Source organism: Pyxicephalus adspersus, chromosome 1 (genome assembly GCF_032062135.1).
Source record: "Pyxicephalus adspersus chromosome 1, UCB_Pads_2.0, whole genome shotgun sequence".
In the NCBI taxonomy this organism is placed as follows: Eukaryota; Metazoa; Chordata; class Amphibia; order Anura; family Pyxicephalidae; genus Pyxicephalus; species Pyxicephalus adspersus.
Window position 1 is genome coordinate 78,578,462 of NC_092858.1, and position 19,673 is coordinate 78,598,134.

Here is a 19,673-nt window from a genome sequence, read left to right on the forward strand (position 1 = left end):
ATGTGATGGGTGCTGGGAGATGCCAGGCAGGATATCCTGCTCTGGTGACACCGGTCCAAGTCTGGCACACACCCACTGGCAGTGCCAGGGTTAATAGCTGGGTTGGTGTAGCCCTCCCCCTGCTCAGAAGGCCTGCTTGCCAGGGAAATGCTCTCTTTTGTTTTCCTGCAGCTGTAACATCTGACAACAGGCCTGAATGGGTTACTACAACTTTGGAAGCAATACCTGGCATCAGTATGGGCATAGAATGGGGGGTGACCCTCCTGTGTCCTTAGGGGGTGTCACAGACTCCATCAGATGAGAATGGCTATTGATGTAGGCCAGAAGTTGCAGCTGAAGGGGTCCATGATTGGCTTGTACATACCTCTTTCCTGGCAATCACTTTGGGGTTCCCCGCAGTCACGAAACCCAGAGGCGATCGGGCAGCCTTCTCAGTCTTTTTACCTCAAAGGAACCCATGAAATAATTTTTAGATCTCAGGAACCTTAAGTGAACACATTTATAGCTCCAGGTACATCTCAGATCAGTAAGTGGCTGATAAGTAGTTAGTGTTTAACTTACCCCTGAGATGAGACTACCATGCCAAAAGCTCTGTTTAGTAAAATAAGTACTGATCTTGTGTGCATTATCGGGCCAGAGATTGATCAGCCACTGTCTTCTTCTCAAAGAACCCCTGGAGGAACCATGGCATTCCATCTAACTCCATCTAATTCCAAGATCACATTGATCAATATTTGTCATATTGAGGCATATTCACAATGCAGATGTGAACTGAATTTAATATAAAAAGGTATTCAGTATCTGGGTAATGATCTACACCAGGGGTGTCAAACTGAGGCCCGTGGGCCAATTTTGGCCCACACTGTTATTATATTTGGCCCGCGAGAAAATACCAAATGTCTACTAGAGATGGCCCGCCAGTAGACAGTGCATGCACCACTAATACAACAAGTCCCAGAATGCTCAATCAGGACCCACAAGCGTCACCTCCTCTGTTGACATTCATTAGTGACCTTCCTCAATTGTAGATATTTTTTCAATAAATGTCAAGGTTGGCCTGCTACTTTGTCCAAATTGTCATTTGACCCACTGTGTATGTAGGGTTTGACACCCCTGATCTAGACTGTGCAATGGTGGTGCCAAGTTTATCATTGCTTTAAAGGAAAATTTGGAAATCTCCTGAACACAGGCGGCACTTCCAGATTTTACCTGTTGTCATGTCCCACTCTTGTTATAAACCAATATTTTCATCATTGCCAGTGTCCAGTTGTCATCTTATTGTTAATATTTTAGTGAAATGTTCATGTGAACTTTTATTTGGTATTTCTCATTTTAAGTGTGTTTCCTATGAGTTGTGCACTTGATAATCACGTCTGTTGCTTTGTCTTGAAGGGCACCTTTCAACCGAGTTGTAAAAGTCTTGTCAGCACCCTAAAATGCAACATGCAAAACATTTTTTCGATATGTTGGTAAAACATGTTCTACTAAAAACAATGGATTTCCAATAATCATGTATTAGCAATAAAATGCATGGTAACACAAGAAATGTGAATGGGCCTATATGTCAGAGCCCTTAGAGCAGGGTTTCTGCAGAGGCTGCCAGGGGATCCTTGAGCAATGACCAGTTTATGCCTTTTCAGGTCAATTACCACTAACACCAATGATCTTTTTGGTTATCTGTAAGGGTGGCATTCTTCCCACTGGCCAGTAATGTCGGAGGCATTCTTCCCACTGACCACAATAACATACTGTGAGCTGTAAATATAGGGATTATAGCTGGGGTTCCCGATGTTAAAAAGGTTGTGAAACACTGGCGTGTAATATCTGGGTGACCCACTTGGAAAAAAAGCTAATTATAGTTGTAGGCCTTGATTATTCTATAATGTTCAGATACCAAGTTACCAGCTAGGTATGTCTGCTTTTTTAAAATTTTAAACGTGATGTAACATTTGACTGTGTTTATTTCTTAGCATTGTTTGGATGATTTGTCTTTTATAACTATCATATGAGACACATGGTATGAATATTTGGAAGCAGCTGGTGGTTCTGGAATAGCATGTTGCAATATAGTTGGGATGTTTTTCATGTACTTGGGTATGGTTTTCATTTCTGTGTGAGAAACTTGTGTGTATGTTAGCAGAGAGCTCATCCATCTCTGTGATGAACATGTATCATTGCACAGTGATATCCTTCTGATCAATGAGAAAACAGTACTGTATGATGGACGTGTTGGCTTTGGAGGCAAGAGAAATTTTCTGTCTGTGTTGACCACAAGGAGTAATTTGTTTCCTTGGTGACCTGTATACTATTGAATAGCATTGGGTGAGCACAACCTTGCACTAGTAGGCTGGACTGCATTCATTTGTGGTTTTTGTTTTTGCAAACCGCTAAATGCAATGTTAAAATGTTCATATGTATACATTTTTACCTACTAAAGCTACGTACACACGTCCAATGCTTCTCATCAGATAATCGACTCGGGGCCGATATCGGACGAGAATCTTGCATGTGTACAGCGCCCATCATCCATCATTTGAACGACCGTCCTGGCGGATCCATGGATGAGGAATGATTGTAATAGAAGTGAAGGGGGGGGGGGCGCAGCAGGGTGCCGCTACATTGTTCTTTCCCTCCCCTCTCCATAGAGCAGAACACTGCTGTATGTACAGCGCTCGTTCATGCATCGTGCAGTCCTTAGTTGTTGCAAAAGGATTGTGAAAGACCCTTTGCAACGACAAATATTGCATGTGTGTACTGAGCTTAATAGACTTGTAATTCTGCTCATTTTTGAGATTCACTTTCTCCTCCAAGACAGCTGAGCCCTTTTTATATTTTTACTTATCTGCCCCAGACCTTCATTATCCATTCAAAGGTCTGCCCCAGACCTATGAATGGATAATGAAGGGGCAGCAGCACACTTAGGAAGTCATCGCTCTGTATATTCTTTTGATCAGCTATCTTTGTGCTAGATTCATCGCACTACTTTAGATTTTTGTCTGCGTTAGGTTTCTAATGCCACATACAGACGTCATATAGATGTCAGATCACTGTCACTTGAAGCAATCTTTTGTGATCATTTCTAGTGACAGATGAATGAACAAGCGCTAAACTCACAGGACTGTTCTATGAAGAGGGGAGGGGATATCATGGTCTCTTTTCGCTGTTCTCTCTTCCATAGAGAAGCACAGCTGTGATTTCCTGATTGGTTGTTCATCAATCTATTAGGTTGGATTGATGAATGACAACACAGGACCACTGTACATGGCAGATTTGTACCCAAAATGAGCACAGCCATTTGTCTTGGGCAATAAATCATCTGATGTGTGTATGAAGCAAATCTTTTAGTTCTGATACACAGGGGAATGCAGGAGGCTAATTTAAAAGCAGATTGAATATATATTTTAAACTGTTTTTTTCTGTTTGTTTATGGCATTTAATGTAAATATTTTCTATCTTATGTTCTGCTATAAATTATATCTGAGAATCATGCACAATAAACATTGCTAAAGACTGTTTGTTATTTTACAAACAATATGACCATTGAACGATTATTCATGTGACCATCACACATTTTTGGAGAGTTTGTTATTACCACAAGTTCACAGTACACTGTTATCAAATGATGGTATCATCAGAGATCATGGGCCAAACAAATTGGCTTGGGCTATAAAACTTTTTAGAAACTTACTTAAGTATAATTGTTATTCTATATGTTACCTTGAGCAATCTAGAATTTCCACAGTTATTTTGTAATTCAGCAATGTAGTTCTTGCATGATATTATACACATTTAGTGGATATAGTTACATGTTGATGTATGTTGATAAGGATAAACTCTAGGAATGTCTACAAACATTTTATTAGGGTTAAATAGTCAAATATATCCAAAGTGAAGGTCTGGGGTGGTGGAATCCTTCTGCTTCCCAAATGACAAACTGGGTACACCATGATGACCACAATGTTTATTGTTCCTTATTAGGGGGTTAGATGATATAAGAAAATATTTATAGAGAATAAACAAGGGTTTTGCCATGAGAAAGTTAGGACTAATGGGAGCTTTACAATTCTGGACTTGACTGACTTGATGATATTTTCCCTTAGGCTCTTTTCCCAGAGCTGTGCCGAAGAGCACAAGACCATGTCTAATGTGGTATTGCTTGTCAGTTTGCTAACTTTTAGGAGACTCTGTTGTGCAGCAATGGCTGATATTATGGAAAAGGAGTATTTTATAATATTTTTGTGTTGAACTGTGTTTAGAAACAAACCAGATATAGGAAGTTGCTACCTAAACATGTAAAAAAATCTAGTTCTTTAACTAGTCAGATATTTGGTAATGCCCTGGAAACTTTCTTTAGCCGAGCAGAAGAAAAATACAGCAGTGTGTTATTATATCCATGGTATACTGTGTTGTCCTAGTGCAAGAGACACCAGCGGTGACTGTGCTATTATAGGAACACACTATGGGATTATGCTTGAAGAAAGATGCCACAGCCTAATTAAAAAGCATCATAACACATAAAAATTGGACATACATTTTAAATATTCTGAGTAGTTACACCGTAAACCAAAATATTTTAAATAGTTTTGATTTGCGTTTTTCATGTCACTTTGGTTTTCTGACGTCATTAAGGCCTTACAATCTTTAACTTCTGTTAAGTGACCTGAACTGATACATGTCTTTGTGCCCCTAGTCCCCTTTTTCTCTTTTGTTTATATAAATCGAAATAACCATTAGACATGGGATGGATGATACAGTCTGCTTCATATGTATAGATGTCCTGCAGCTATGGGTGTGTTACACAATTGAGTAATGGAAACTTTTTTGTCACTTTAGAAAAGGGTGAGTTCCCAAAGCTTGTCTTGTTGGCGCCCCACTGTTTCCCTACAGGCGGAACCATGGACATAGTATGATGCCAGAATATTTTGCTTATCCTGTATAGCCATAATCATGAAATATGTGACAAATCCTTTATGACTGGCTTGAATACTAGGTGTTAACTTTCTAGCCTTGATTGTGGTGTTGACATGTTGGGCTGCATAATTTTCTGTGGCAGAACGAGAAATACATACCACCAGCATGCAGTCTGAGGTCACAGGATTGTCTACATCTTTAACCGGTTTCAATCATACTTCATCAGATGAGTCAGAGGTTTTTGTCAAGAATGTTTGCCGGTCTGTTCTGAGAATGTTAGAGACGATTTAAATAAAAACCGGCCTTTAGGAAATAGGACAACTGGGCAGAAAAATATGTAATATTGCCCACAGGGATTGGTTGGTTGCCAGCGTCATTTTCTAAATACCATTGAAACCTCAACAACAAATGTATATATCTGTATGTCACTCTATCAATCAGAGGAGGGCTCAGCAGCAGTATTATCACCAGGCAGAAAGTGATTATAGAGGCCTGTTTAAGTACAGATTTCATAAAAGTTATGTAAGTTTTTAATGTTTACTGGGTTGAGTCTATCATACAGATACGTTACTGACCATCTTCCCAAATGAAATTTCCCTGGCTATTAAGTAGACCCAATTAGTGTTCTCCCCAGCCTCTTTTAGCTGGGCGCACCACCCAGCTGTTTTTGGGTGGTTACTGAAGAGTTGGATCACAATACAGGGGCTGCCACCTGGCTTTAAAAAATTCCTGGGTTGAAAACTGCCATTGGCATCAAATGTTTTCAATTCACCTGTAAAAAAAAGTGTGCAGATCTAGGAGAAAAGTCAACAGTCCTTATTTGCATATTTGTTGGTGGCCAGGGGTTTAAAGTATTCAAATCCAGAGGCAATTACAGCAACATAATTAGCATTTTCAGGCGAGGTCAGCCTCCAAACTTTTGTTATGAGCTTGGCTTCCACAATTAAATTGGATTTACCTGTAGGCTGTCATTTGGTATATTGTTATGGGCACTGACACTAAATGAGAGTGTAAGTTTATTATTGTAAGCTATGCAGTTGCATAGGCAGTTAAAGTACCCATTTATTTTCATGTTGTAGGTCTGCAATACTCGTTTTACTAAAATAAGCAGTTAGCCTCTAAGATGGTGTAGTAAAGCTTGCCATGAATAGTTAACGAAGTAATGCTTTTATTCTTCCTTCAGGCACAGTCTTGGTTGCTGTGATATATCATGCCTTGGTAGGGTTTGGTAGTTTTTATTCACTATATAGGTGTAAGGTAGTTGGACAGGTTTAACATGCTTGTATTTCATACTTACGACGGCAGTGATTCCAGCTAAGAAAAGGAAATAGCTAATTAAAGGGAATGTTTAGTTTGCGGTTTGGGTGGAATTTAATGTTGGCCCAGCCAAGCCACGCGTTTAACCTCCTAAATGATCTAGCATATCTTCCTTCCCAAAACCTCTATGCGTCACTCCCTGTGCATTGTGACAGAGTATAACGGATACTGGAACAAAATCCGATTCTCTGGATTGTCCCTAGTATAATATTGTGCCCAGCAGCAGAGATTTTCATTTTGCCAACACACTTTTTTTTTTTTCCCGCAGGCTACATCTTTCAATAACAAAAAGACATTAGGAAATGATCAAGTACAGTGTTTTCCACTCCCTTTCTCATGTGAAGTGGTACAAGTAAGAAATGCTTACCAAGTGCTGTAAAAGCGATAGCACACTTATGTAATGACAACACCCTTTAAACATACTTCTGGACGTTAAGTGAATAGAAGTCCAGTAAGGTGGTGCTCCTGTTACTGAGTTGCAGGATGTAAAGGTTTTGCTAACAGTCAGCTTTGACATTATACTTGGTGTTCCACACCAAGTGACCTTTACCGAACAGACACCAATGGTTACATCACTTTACTTACTTAAAAGCTGTTAAATGCTTATCTGTGGTGTGGTGGCACAAAGTTCTCTAACCTATTTAAAAGTCTAGTAGTAATGAACTCATGGTTGTGCACATATCTTATGCTAACTAGTTTCTCAGATTTCATAAAAGCAACTATGTGATCTCTGCAGCTCCTTTATATTTTCCATAGAAGGCTTGATAGGGGAAATTCAGTGTATGTTTTCACAACATAAACATGTCATTACTAGTACTTTGTAGTATGTATTTTTTAGTAAATGACTTTTGTAGGAGGTTGGTGCAACCCATATCCAAAACACAAGTAATATTTAAAAGTCTATTTAAAGTGCATTCAAATCTTTTGTCAAGTAATTTTTATGATATGGCGATCCTTCCAGAAGTTCATTGTTTAGGCTTTTCCTGTTTTGGGATGACCACTTTCTGTGCCTGCCTGCATTGTCACCCTGTCCAATGAATACAATTGGCCATTTCAGCACATATTACACAAGGAGAATCCACACTTGTTCCTATCAGGAAATCAGCCCTGACACATGTTATAAAGCCAGTATATGCATGTTGGGAGGAAGTGACTGCTTCAAGCTTGTTAACCTATTACTTGCCGGTATGGTATTACTTACATTGTTTCTGCCTCTCTCTCTCAATTCTGGAAAACTGTATCCTGCAGGATGCCAAGAGGTTATCTTGTTTATTCATCCTCCATGCTCTGTCAAAATAAAATCTTCAGTCTAATGGACAATCAAACAATTTTTCTCCCTTGCTTCAATGCACAATTTTTAAGCATATTATTTCTTTTTATTTTTTTACAAGGTAAAATCTAAAATATGACTTAAAATAACTATGGAAAATGTATATTTCTATAGTGCATAATGTTTTCTCTTTCTTTGTTTGGTAAATTCTACCACAAGAGCTATTACACTAAATGGCATGGATTATTGGGAATCGTGATTCGGCAGTCTGCATGGTTTGTCTGAAAAGTGCCATGCAAATCTAGGTTCTTATATATGTAATATGCACTCGTATATGCCTGGTGATGGCTTCTTTATTGCAAAAATTGCAAGTATTCATAAGTCAGTAACATTGGTAGGTGTACACTGTGGCCACTGAAATATATGTAAGCTCTAAATTATACAGCTCAGAAGCCATTGTGGTAGTTGGATTATAATAAATTATTTTTCTCTTGTGTTATTTCCCCATGGGTAATGTTTTGAATATTTAAATGATTCTAGATTTCAATCCTGAAGACTGTTAAGGCAAGCATCAAGTGGTTTGGAGTTCCCCTTTTTTATATTCTAAAATTTCTGCAATGTTTCTAAAAGTCCCAGTTAGACTGTTGAACCATGTCATTCAAAGTGCCTGCTTCATTTTTTTTGACAAAAGGTCTGTTCATATGACCCAGTGTTCCTTAGCCATGGTTCTTCTAGGGGTTTCTTGAACAATTAACAATCAATGTAAGAGAAATTTTTCCCATTGACCCTTACACTATAATACAGAGTTGTGGCTATAGTAACTGTAACAGGGGTTCCCAAAAGACTTGAAAGTTTTTTCAAGTGTTCCTCCATGTTAAAAAGGTTGAGATACACCTATGTAATAAATAAATAAAAAACACAGTAAATCGTGTTCAATTCATAGGCATATGCCACATGTATAAATTTGTGATAAGTTATCCTGATTGCCGCAGTCTATTTTCAGGTATTGTTGCATTGTTAGCCTATTTCATGCTATCTTCACCCCTTTAAAGACTTCTTTGAATGCCTCTCTGCACTTTACTGTAATCTTTTTGGCTCCCTACTCAAAAGGTGCTGATATAAAATTTTGGTTTAAAATTTCAGCCATATGAAAATATTGTTTTCAGGCTGTCAGATGTGACTGTAGACTTGCACCTCGACATCCCAAAAATCAGCAGTTAGTATTTTAACAATCATGCACAAAATCCAAGTGTTGTCCCTTTTCAAAATGTCTGGTATAGAAACTGACTAGCAATGCAATCAGTAGATGTATTGTGACAATATATATAACATCTGCAACACTGTCTACTACACATCAGTTAGTTTAATACCTTTTTAGGAAAATGCAGGAAGGGCCTGTGTATGTATGGGTTTTGGGTTTGCCTTTGATCTCCTTCTCACCTGCATTTAACCTGCTTTAGGTGGATTTTGTATCCCAAAATACCCATAGATTGCTATTTTCCCTAACTTAAATCATATTTATTAATGTGTTGCCACACATGAACCAGGCACCTTATGCAGTAAAATGCTTGTAAAATGCATGCTAAACCACACTTCATTCGGTCCATAACACATAAAAGATACAAATATTGACATGCATAAGCAGAAATGTGAATGGACCATAAAGGTAAGGGTTTCCCCTATTTGTGGTTTGCCAAGAACACTCTAAACCTGGCAGACTGCAGCTGCACATTGCTAATGAATCTATTTTTTGAAGAGTGGGCTGTTTGATACCATGGAGAAATTCTGCTTGTACTAAAAATGTCTTATATATGAGTCTGAGTGGGAAGGACTGATATGTACCACTCTGAGAACACAAACTGTATTTTTGTTGAGATAGCTGCTAATTCTTGGTGCCTCCTAAATATTAAAATTATTGAAATATTTTATGGTACTCTTTTTTCTGCTGTGCTGTAAGTATACAAGTGAATTAGGGTAGCCACCGTAGAACAGGAACTGTGTTATCAATATAAATGCTGTTTATTAATATTAATAATAATAATAATAATAATAATAGTAATAATATTTGCATAATAACAAATAAAGAGAAAACAAGCACAAGAACAAATAATTCAGCAATTTTATCTGGTATCTTTGTATCTTTTACATTGACCATCAAAAACTTTTGATAATATATTATTTGCTTTGAATTAGTGTGTTGTATTTTGTGTTGCTTATCTGGCATGCAAAGACTGTTCTTCCTGATTTTTAAAGGAAAGTGATCAGGTTATCTCTCTGTGCTGATGGTATGGTGGTACAAGTATGCGTACAGGATATAGAGCCCTCTTCCCTGTACGGTTGGTGTCTGAGAAGTTGATCGGCAGTTTCTAATTTTAGCCTGCATTGTTTTCAGCATTTCCCTCCTCTGTGACTAGAATATACAAATGAACTTGTAATCTACCTGCTATGACTTTCTCTGAAGCTTCTGTTTTTAGTTAGCTTTACATATGTATACTGGACAACTAAACCAAGGCTTTAATATGTTGGTTATCCTTCTAGAAATCCTTTTTAGGTTAGTGTATAGCTGTGTGGTATCCGGAGTTAACATACATGCATAAGGACATTTTACAGAAAATACATAGACATTCTCTTTTGGTGCTCTGGGGTCATATACATTGGTGTCTTTGTGATTTATATTTTTATTTCATACCATATACTATACAAATGCTTCTGTTTAATTTCTGTCTAATGACTAGAGAAGAAAATGAAAAGATTAGATCTGCTTTTGTCAGATTAACTTTGCATGTACATTTATGTAACTATGAACAAGACAGTACAAGTGTATTCTGGGCTTACAGTGAGGATGAGGGTTAGAACATTTAAACATATCCGTGCACGATTACTACCCATCTTTCTGAATATTAGCCCAAAATAAAAAAAAAGAAATGTACTTGCTTGTAATGAATATGTAAAGCCTCAGTAGCACATGTAAACCACATCATAGAGCATAGCGGTGACTAAAGCTTTACTTCTGATATTGTAGTTTGAGTTCTCACATATGACTGCAGAACAGACAATTCATAATGAAAGAAAAAACTTCACTTGTGTGTGGACTGTATTTAAATGTGATGAGAGAAGGTGTTGGCAGTTGCTCTAATTTGTAGCTTGAGGTTACAGATGGAGGTCACCATGTGGCTTATCCCAACATAAGATTTTAGTGAGTTGACTTATTAATATGTCTTTTGTTACTCAGCAGGAGTTACAGATTCTGAAGCAGGAGCGTCTTTGGAAAAAGTAAAAAAAATAACATTTTCTTTCCCCTATATTTTATATATTCAAAAATTAAATTATATGTACATCTTCTCCTAATTCCATATTGCCAAATCATACGATGACCATCATTCCTGTCCAATAAAAATAGGGACAGGGTAGGAGTGAGCCTGTCCTTGGGGATAACACAAGCTTTGTTTTTTTTCAACATTTATCCTGGAATTTGGACTTCCAGGATGTTACTGCTAAAGGTCAGAGGATGCTTAAAGGTAGCTAAGTCTGCCGATCAGTCAAGGAACTATGTTTTACTAGGTCACATGTTTGCTTTAATACATGCCTAATATTTTTAGTCTTAATTTGTTGTATACCATATATAAAAACACCCTTTTATGTTTGCATTTAAAAGGAGACTTCTGTGCCTAAACTGGTATTGTCTTTTGCCACTGTCTATCTTGGCATAGTTGTGTTTCCCAGAAATAACTGTATCAATATTATTTTTGTCGAAGCTTTTGTTTCGATATCATGTCTGGAACTCCAAGGTTATCATTGGGAAAGGCCTTGCTTTGTGCCAGGCACTTTGTTTCCTAGAAGTGGAAGTTTGTTTTCACAATATTGTTTAAGAAAATATTAACATAGAATATTAACATATTAAAAGGAGAATAACATTATGCATTATTATTGCATGGCCTACTTTTGTTGGAGGTTAGTGAGAGATGGTATACTTTCATTGGCAGTCTTCGCCAAGCAATACAAACTTAAAAGAGAAATTCCCCGAAATGGGGTTATGAAAGAGAACAACAAACTGGGATGACAGAGTGTAGTGCAAAAAAAAAACGTAATATTGTCTGTGTACATTTTTAAGTTCTCGTCGGTAGACGTTGAATTGTTTACCTGTTGTGGCTAATCAATCAGCCCTATAGCAGGAAATGACACCAGTTTCAGGCTATGCTTTTCTGCATTTCATAGAACATAATTCTATCCAGCTAGGAACCCTTCCCCCTTTCATAGCTAAAAGGTACCCTTGGCAGTAAGCTATTATATGGAGTAATGCAGCAAAGTAACTTTACAGCTTAAGTCCCTTGTGAGGGAAATGTGTTTCCCCAATAAAGAGTTTAATATTATACTGTGACATATATATAAATGTCTATGTCTTAAAGGTGTCAGTTTAGTGAGGTAATTTGGAAGTACTGGTAACATAATATGCTGGGTGTTACAACACTGGTGTTGTATGTGTTGAAGTGTGCAAGACACCATAGCTGCATTGCAAGGAACGTGTGGTTTTAAGATGCAACGGCAGTCACTTTGGCTTTGATATTTACATGTATTGTTTCAACTCTAAAACTTTTTTTCTTTATAAAACTCATGCCATAAAACCAAAAAGATAACAATATGCCTGTATTCCCAGAGGAAATTCCAGTTGTGTAATTGAAGAATTGGATTATGTCATCAAGCTGTGAGTAACTCTTATTTGTATTATGTTCCTTTATGTATTTCCACAATCTGTTCACTGCTATAGAGAGTGAATAGTCTTAATGTTTGTGACAGGTAGAGGTTGGGGGTTTGCTTCTGTGTAATAAATTACCAATTTGCTACAGTACCTCACTGAAGCGTGTGCTTCTATCCTTTTGCAGAAGAGTTTTTTTTTTTTCTTTTATAAATGACATGTTCAAACAATCAAACCACTGTATTATGTTTCACTGTGTGGGTGAAATTGCATTGACAAATCCTGACATGTTTAGCAATTTTGTTTAAATGGCTTATCACTTGAAATGCATTTATCTTGTTCTAGCAGTCTAACAGCGCTGGCTTCGATAGGGACTGCTGTTCATTTTTTTATTCCAATATCCTCATTACTTAATAAATTTATTTTCCCTTTTTACTTTTACATTTTTTTTTTTTTGTAATCCATAGGGGTTAGAATATCTATCAAATTGGTATGGTTGTCTGTATGCCTGTCGTGGATCGCCTCCATTTTTTCTTTTGGATTAGGCTTTTGTGGCTGTCTGTGGGTTTTTTTTTTTATATACCCTTTTTTTTTTACAGGAAATTGGAGGGTGTCTTGACAAATGGTGCAAGGGATACCCAACAACAAAATGCAATGTGTAATGTGTTAACAATAGGAATATTAAAGTTCTGGCAAAGCAAGGGTTACTTGGTATTTCCTGTTAGTAGTTCCATAATTTTAATCGCACCTATATTAAAATCAGTTTTGTAACACCAAGTGAGGTGTGTTGATATACAGTAGTATAAATGTTGAAAGTAATCCTTATTTGCCAAGTGAAGAGATTATTCCCACACCTTAGTAAATGAATGCCATTTTGTTTTAACACAAAGCAGGAACAGAATTGCTGGTGCAAAACACATTCCCTAATACAGGATGGACACAGGAAAATCATATGTATGATTCCTATTTTTTTTTTCATATGTGATTAAACCATGCTAAGTTTATAGTCAAAACTTTTTAAAATTCTCCTAAATCAGGGCATTATTCGGTATTGAGAGAGACTAGCTGCTCTGTGGGTAGAGTCAGGCCCAGTTTGGCAAATCTTGCATTTGATGTGCTGGTCAAATGAATGACTTGTTGGTTGATCATGTGTAAATGAACAGCTAGAAATTCCTGGAGGAAGCAGCTGGATATTTACAGCTTCCTTCTTTGCTCTCAGCCTACCTTCTTCCTTTGCTGTTTGTGCATTGCCAACAAGCTATCAGTTTTAACAAATAAAAGCCCTGTAAACTCGCCCTGTTTCGGTACACCTGCAAAGTGAATAAATCATGACTCTGCAAATTTACTCAGAAAACACAGCTGACCTAAGATTGATTTTACATAGACTGGTCGTGTTTATCCTTCTTATTTTAAGTTTTAATGTGCCAATCTGTCCCAAACTTGCCAGTTCCTTTACGGGACCCACAATAGACATGGATTTCATTTGAATTTATGTCCTGTTTGACTACCTGTAAAAACAATGTGCATTTTTGACACATGTACTCGCTGTATTATTGACACAGAGAGGTTAAGCAATTTATAATTTAAATCTGGAATTTTTAGTTATTGTTAAGTACAAATAGTTGAAAAAGTAAGTTTTCTCCACTGTAAAAAAAACTACAAAAAAGCATTTAGTAAACCTCTTTCACGTGCCTTCTTCCTGTTTTCAATGGTCTCTTCGTGCAAGCTTTTTGTTGATTCTGTAACGCTGTCTTGGTTTAACATCATTCAGAAAAGGGGTTATTATTACCTTATATTATGCAAAAAAGCAGTAGCAGTAGCCCAAAGCCACCAAGCAGGAAAAAAAGGTTTTGTTCAGCTGCACTATGAACAGTTATACCAGTATGTAATTTCTAATGTTCATTTTTCATATTCCTTATTTTACACACAGGTTTTTTTTATGGTCCACCGCCTAAGTGGTTCAACCATCTCTTGCTTCTTTCTGCTTTGGTAGGCCATGGTAACCTTTGATGTATTTATTTTTACAATTTCTTTTACTGCATGATCATTTTAATTGGTCAAAAGTAAGATAATAGATATGATATAGTTGTTTCTTGTATAGCTAATGTGAGAAAATTGTTTTACAACACCATTTAGTTTAGCAGTGTTTTTGTTTTACTTGAAATAGTAAAAATCCTAGTACAGATGTCCAATGAACATTGGATGATTGTTGCAGGAAGTGATCTTTTGTGATAATTTCCAGTGACAGATGAATGAATGTTCTGTTCAGTGGAGATTGGAGGGGAGCAGGACAAGTGATCGACAAGCCTCTGTGCTCTCCCCCAATAAAATGCATAGAAGTCACTCCTGATCGGCCGATTGATGAACGATGTTGTGGGACTGCTGTATACATGTCAGATTTCTGAGTACTACTGGTGATCTCGGGTGAGAATTGTCTGGCATGTGTATGGAGCTTAATAGTGCTGCCCATCGGGTGTCCTAAATAGCTGTTGTACTATGCAGTATTAATCAGGTGTATAATGTTTCCTTGTTTAAAAGTCCACTGCTGATTGATTGCTCTGTTGAATGGTCATCTGCTGTGGAGATGAGCCTTGTTTTGCAGTGGTATTATTTCGACTTTCTTTTATCTTATCAAGTAACTTAGTCTAAAAAAGGCATGACAAGAAAAGCTAACGAGTTAGGTAGTAAAAATGGGTTTGAATTTTTGAGCCCTCTGTCTGTAGTTTTTTTCTTATATGCTTTTTTTTATAGGGCAATATGCAGTAACTGATATCAACCATTAACAAAACCCTTTTTAATCAACTCAGTGTGCAGTATTTGGTGATCAAACTTGTCCTTGTTAACATAGTGCTGAATACTCTTCCGTTGGGGACAATGAAACCTATAAACTTGAAGATCATCATTCGGCTCAGTATTCTATATCAGACCTATATTTAGTGGTGCTTTTCAAGTTGTTCATGTTTCTTATCTTCTAAGACAGGCATAAAGTACATGTGGATTCTGAATATTTGTACTTCTATTTAGTGCAATGCATTTTTGCATTATATTATCAAAAACAAATTGCTGTGTTTTGTGTTTAGTGAACCATTATATCACCAGACTGGTTAACTTTGTACCAAATATGAAAAAAGCTTAAGAAAAAAAAAGAAGATTCTGTAGGTTTGATTGTTTAGTAGACATGTATGTATTGTCTTTATTCTGTTCATATGAACAAATAAAAAATATTGCACATTGATGGTTCATAATTTCATTGACTTATTTCCTAGCTGTAGACTTTGATTCACGTTAACTTGTCTAAGCTTAGCTGCTGTATTGAGAAACAAATTTTGTTTAGTGGAGCTTAATAGAGAGGTCAAAAGCAAACATTTCTGCTTTCTCTTGAAAATTAATGCAAAACAGAATGGTTATAACCTATAAACTACCCAAGAACCTATAGTTTTAACCAAAAACCTTGAATTAGCAGACGCCAAGCAGATATGAATTGTACTATTCCAGGGCACTACATGATTTTGTATTCTGTTTAAAAAATGTAATAAATAAATTAGCACAATTTATCATAGAAGCTATATTTAAATCTTAGTTACATTGCTCCAACTCCTGATGAAAGCTAGCCTGACGTAAGTGAAGTGAGCTGGTTCCTTCTTTAGTAGTCTTCCACTTTTCTTCCACAGTAGAATCCAGCCTAAAAAGTCCCAGTATTGCACATTTGACTACCAGAGGAAGAATATGCTGGTATGGAAAACCACTGGGCTAGACATTGAATTGCATGAATTTCCTCATTTTGAAAGAGAAATGTCACACAAACAAACCAAGCCTTGAATATTATTATATCATGCTATGGAACACGACATATTTTCAGCTGGAAAAAGTGGATGCTTGACTTGATAGTCATTTCTTTTTCATCTGCTTTCCAGATGTTCGCACCTAACAATGCAGAGCTCTATGTAGCTGCTCCCTTTAATAAAAGCTCAGAATATTTTTTAGTTGAGATAAACCATGTTAAAGCTCTAAAAATAGGAACATACTTTGCCTAAAGGCAGCCATATTTGGTTTAACACCATATAGCATTAAGGTATGCTGAAATGTGTATAATAATTGTGTCTCATTGCATACCTATAAATGGGTGGCTGGAAAACTGTATATTATCATTCTTTTTTATTAAGCTTTAAAAGATTTTTAATTTACCACAAGGGAAAGGGTAGCTGAATGTTTACCAGGGCCCAGCACCCACGGTATTTGGTGCCTGTTTGTTTCTGGCATCTATACAGCTCATCTTCTTGTTTATGAGTGACCATATAAAAGTTAGGGCATGGGGTCTTTAAAAAGAACTTCACAGCTTTAAATGATAGAACCTTAAAAGAAATCTGTGGGAATGCCCATGTAGTGACAAAATATGTTGAAATAAAGCAACAACTAGGCATTAACTGGAAATTTGAATATACATTTTTTTTTTCTTGTAAAGCATTGTAATAAGTGTATCCATGAGCGTGAAAACATGTATCATTTAGATTTAGTGTCTGACAGACGAAGGTCTGAGATAGTTATGCATGTGATTTGAACTGACAGGGTTTCAGCTCCCGTGCCTTCACAGATGAATGTGTACAGTCAGGCAGACTTCTTTCTTTATGGCTATGTGAGCATTGTGCTTAAAGTTGACCCTTGATCAGGTGAGAAAAAACAAGAGGTACATTGATTAGTGTTTTTCCATTGGACCCAAAGCTAAGTTGCAACTATTTACAAAGGCATATTAACAAATGTAGTATTACGATTTCCACCACAGGAAATATTCCTTTTGTATTAACTTTCTGGTTTGCAGTTTTCAGAGATTTTTCATAAAGCAATTTAGGCTACCATTACTGGGCTTTTCATCTGACAATGCAAGTTTTTATTTATTAGTCTCATACTATTTAAGTTTAGTGTCATCATATTGTCCCTGGTGAGCTTCGACCTCCTTCTTACTCCTAGGCGATGAGTACCATAAACAGTTGTCCACCATAAAAGTGGATGTAAACTCTGTTGCTGGCGCCTGGGGTATTGCTATAATGTACAAACATGCGACAGTGTACACAAAAAGATAAAAGTCATGAGAGGCACGTTAAAGGGTCAGAAGAGAATTCACAGTCCAGGTGGGACTTGCTATTTTTTTGCAGACTTTTCTTCCACTTTAAGTTCCATTCTTTGTTTCGTGAGTACGTAACAGACCAGCCATAAACTCTGGAAAAGTGGAAAAGTTAGAAAATAAAAAAAGGAGCGGAGAGCAAATGATTTATCACCAGTATTGCCTGAGATATTGTATGCGAGTTAGAATGCCTTGTTCTGCACTGTGTCTCTGTATGGAGGGGGACATCTTGATAGAGGCAGGGTTTTGTTTCCTTATGTCACAGCGTCCTGTAGGGTAAATAGTGAGCAGCACATTAGTGATCACCAAATATCACTTCAAACCTTCTGAGACAGCACTGCCTTTGATCTCCACCACAGACATACAACAATGAGGCTGTAAACACACCCTAGACCAGGGGTGCCCACACATTTTTGGCTTGTGAGCTACTTTTAAAATGACCAAGTCAAAATGATCCACCAACAATAAAAACTCCTGTGCGTGGTAGAGTTTATTTTGAAAGGCAGGGCTCCGCTATCTACTCACGTTGCCTTTGCGATCTACTGGTAGATCGCGATCCACCTGTTGGGCACCCCTGCCCTAGACATATTGGCATTCTCAGCGATGCACTGCTAAGAGAAATTCAAGACAAAATGTATGTTTCTCCGGGTTCTTCCTGGGCACATTTCAAAATAGTCAAGATAACCTAGCAAATGTTCAATTTCTGAATCTTAAGAAAAAGTATTTGTACTTTTTTACTTTTATTTGTACTTTTAAAATACCACACATAATTCTAGTACTCAAAGTTTAATTTGCGAGGGGATTCTAAGGGGTTCTTTAGTTTAATGAGCATTTTCCCTCATCAGTGAGTGATACCCTTACAGAAAAATGTAAATCAGGAATTTAAAGTAAATTTTAGCTACTTATAACTCTGGGTCTACTTTGGAAAGTAGTTACAACTTTATCAGTCTGTGCATTGAAAAAATATGTTTTAAGATGGTATAATGGAGGTCTGAATTTTGTTTAAATGGGTTCTGTTCCGGACACTTCCGGGTTGTCCGGTGAGTTCGTAAAACATTTGATGTCCCTGTAACCTGCTTATCTAATATCCAGGTGTCATACACTGTTTCACGAGTAATATTTTGTATTACAGGGATTTAGATTTTTGCTTTGCATTATTGTGAATTTATTATCGGAATCACTAGTGTAACATTTGACTAAGAATCTGGCAAGCAGTAGATAAATGCAATTAATAAAAAAGATGCAACTAGCATTTAACTAGTAATTCCTATATTCAGTACCTGTTTTAGCATCTGTATATTTTGGAAATGTAGTTTGAAGACTCGCTGTTGACAAAACACATGGAATGGGAGTGTTCGGGTTCTCTGGCAGTTGTAATACAAACTAGCTTCCTATTTGTACCTGGAACTAGCAGTTACAACTGATTTCACCCATAGGATCACCATCATCAGGAGAGGTCTCTGCATGCTCTGTTAAACCTACAGGTATCAGGATTGTAGTTTAACTGCTGTTACTTGTGTATGACAGTAGGAAAGCAATTATTTGAAAGTAATAAATAACGAGGATTGTAGTTATATAGAGGAAATATAGGTAAATTATGGATACAAGGTAGAACCCCTTTCAGATATTTTTCAACATTTTTCGTTTTGTGTCCTGTTTCCCCCACCTCTTAGATTGTAAGCTCTTCTGGGCAGGGTCCTCTCCTCCTCCTGTGCCACTGTCTGTATATTTAAAAAAGGGTTATCCCCTCTTAGCGATCATCAGAACAGTCTTTCTCAGTGGAAAATGTTCCCCTTACCTCCTTTTTTCTGTGAGGACTCAACAGTTTAGAATTTTCATTTCCTGTTTGTTTCTTTATCACAGGCTAAACACAAAGATTGAATCTCCCCAGGGAGGACACAGACCACAGTAATAACCTGAAAGGTTCTAATTCTACATTTTACTCAAAACTGAAAAAACAACATATATCTTAATAGGTGTTTTGTACACAAGTTTGTTTTCATCTTATGTCTTTGCTGCACAGCAAATGGGTACCCTAAACAAATACAGAATTTAGGTAGAAAAATACTTTTTTAAAGTACAAACTCAAATAAAAAAATTAAATTAATCTGCTGAAATTCACATGGTAAATTACCATCCAAAATATATTTGGGTTAAAACTCATGATAGGTTACTGTAGACACCTTTTCTGGACCTTTAGAGGACACTATTCTTGTACAGCCAAAAGGAAGTGCTTATGTTGCAAAGTCAGGGACTTGGACACTTTTTTTTCGCAAATTCAAGGCCATGCAAGGTTTTCCCTGAAAAGACTGAGTTTTAGCTGCCTTTAAGGGACCATACACACATCAAATTTCTGTTGCTGA

General features: G+C 37.0%; 1 protein-coding gene across 1 annotated transcript in view; it reads left to right on the top strand.

Moving 5' to 3' along the window:
* The window catches only part of KSR1 (kinase suppressor of ras 1), a 92,912-nt gene that overhangs the window by 892 nt on the left and 72,347 nt on the right, over positions 1 to 19,673 (top strand). The gene's annotated exons all lie outside the window — the stretch shown is intronic.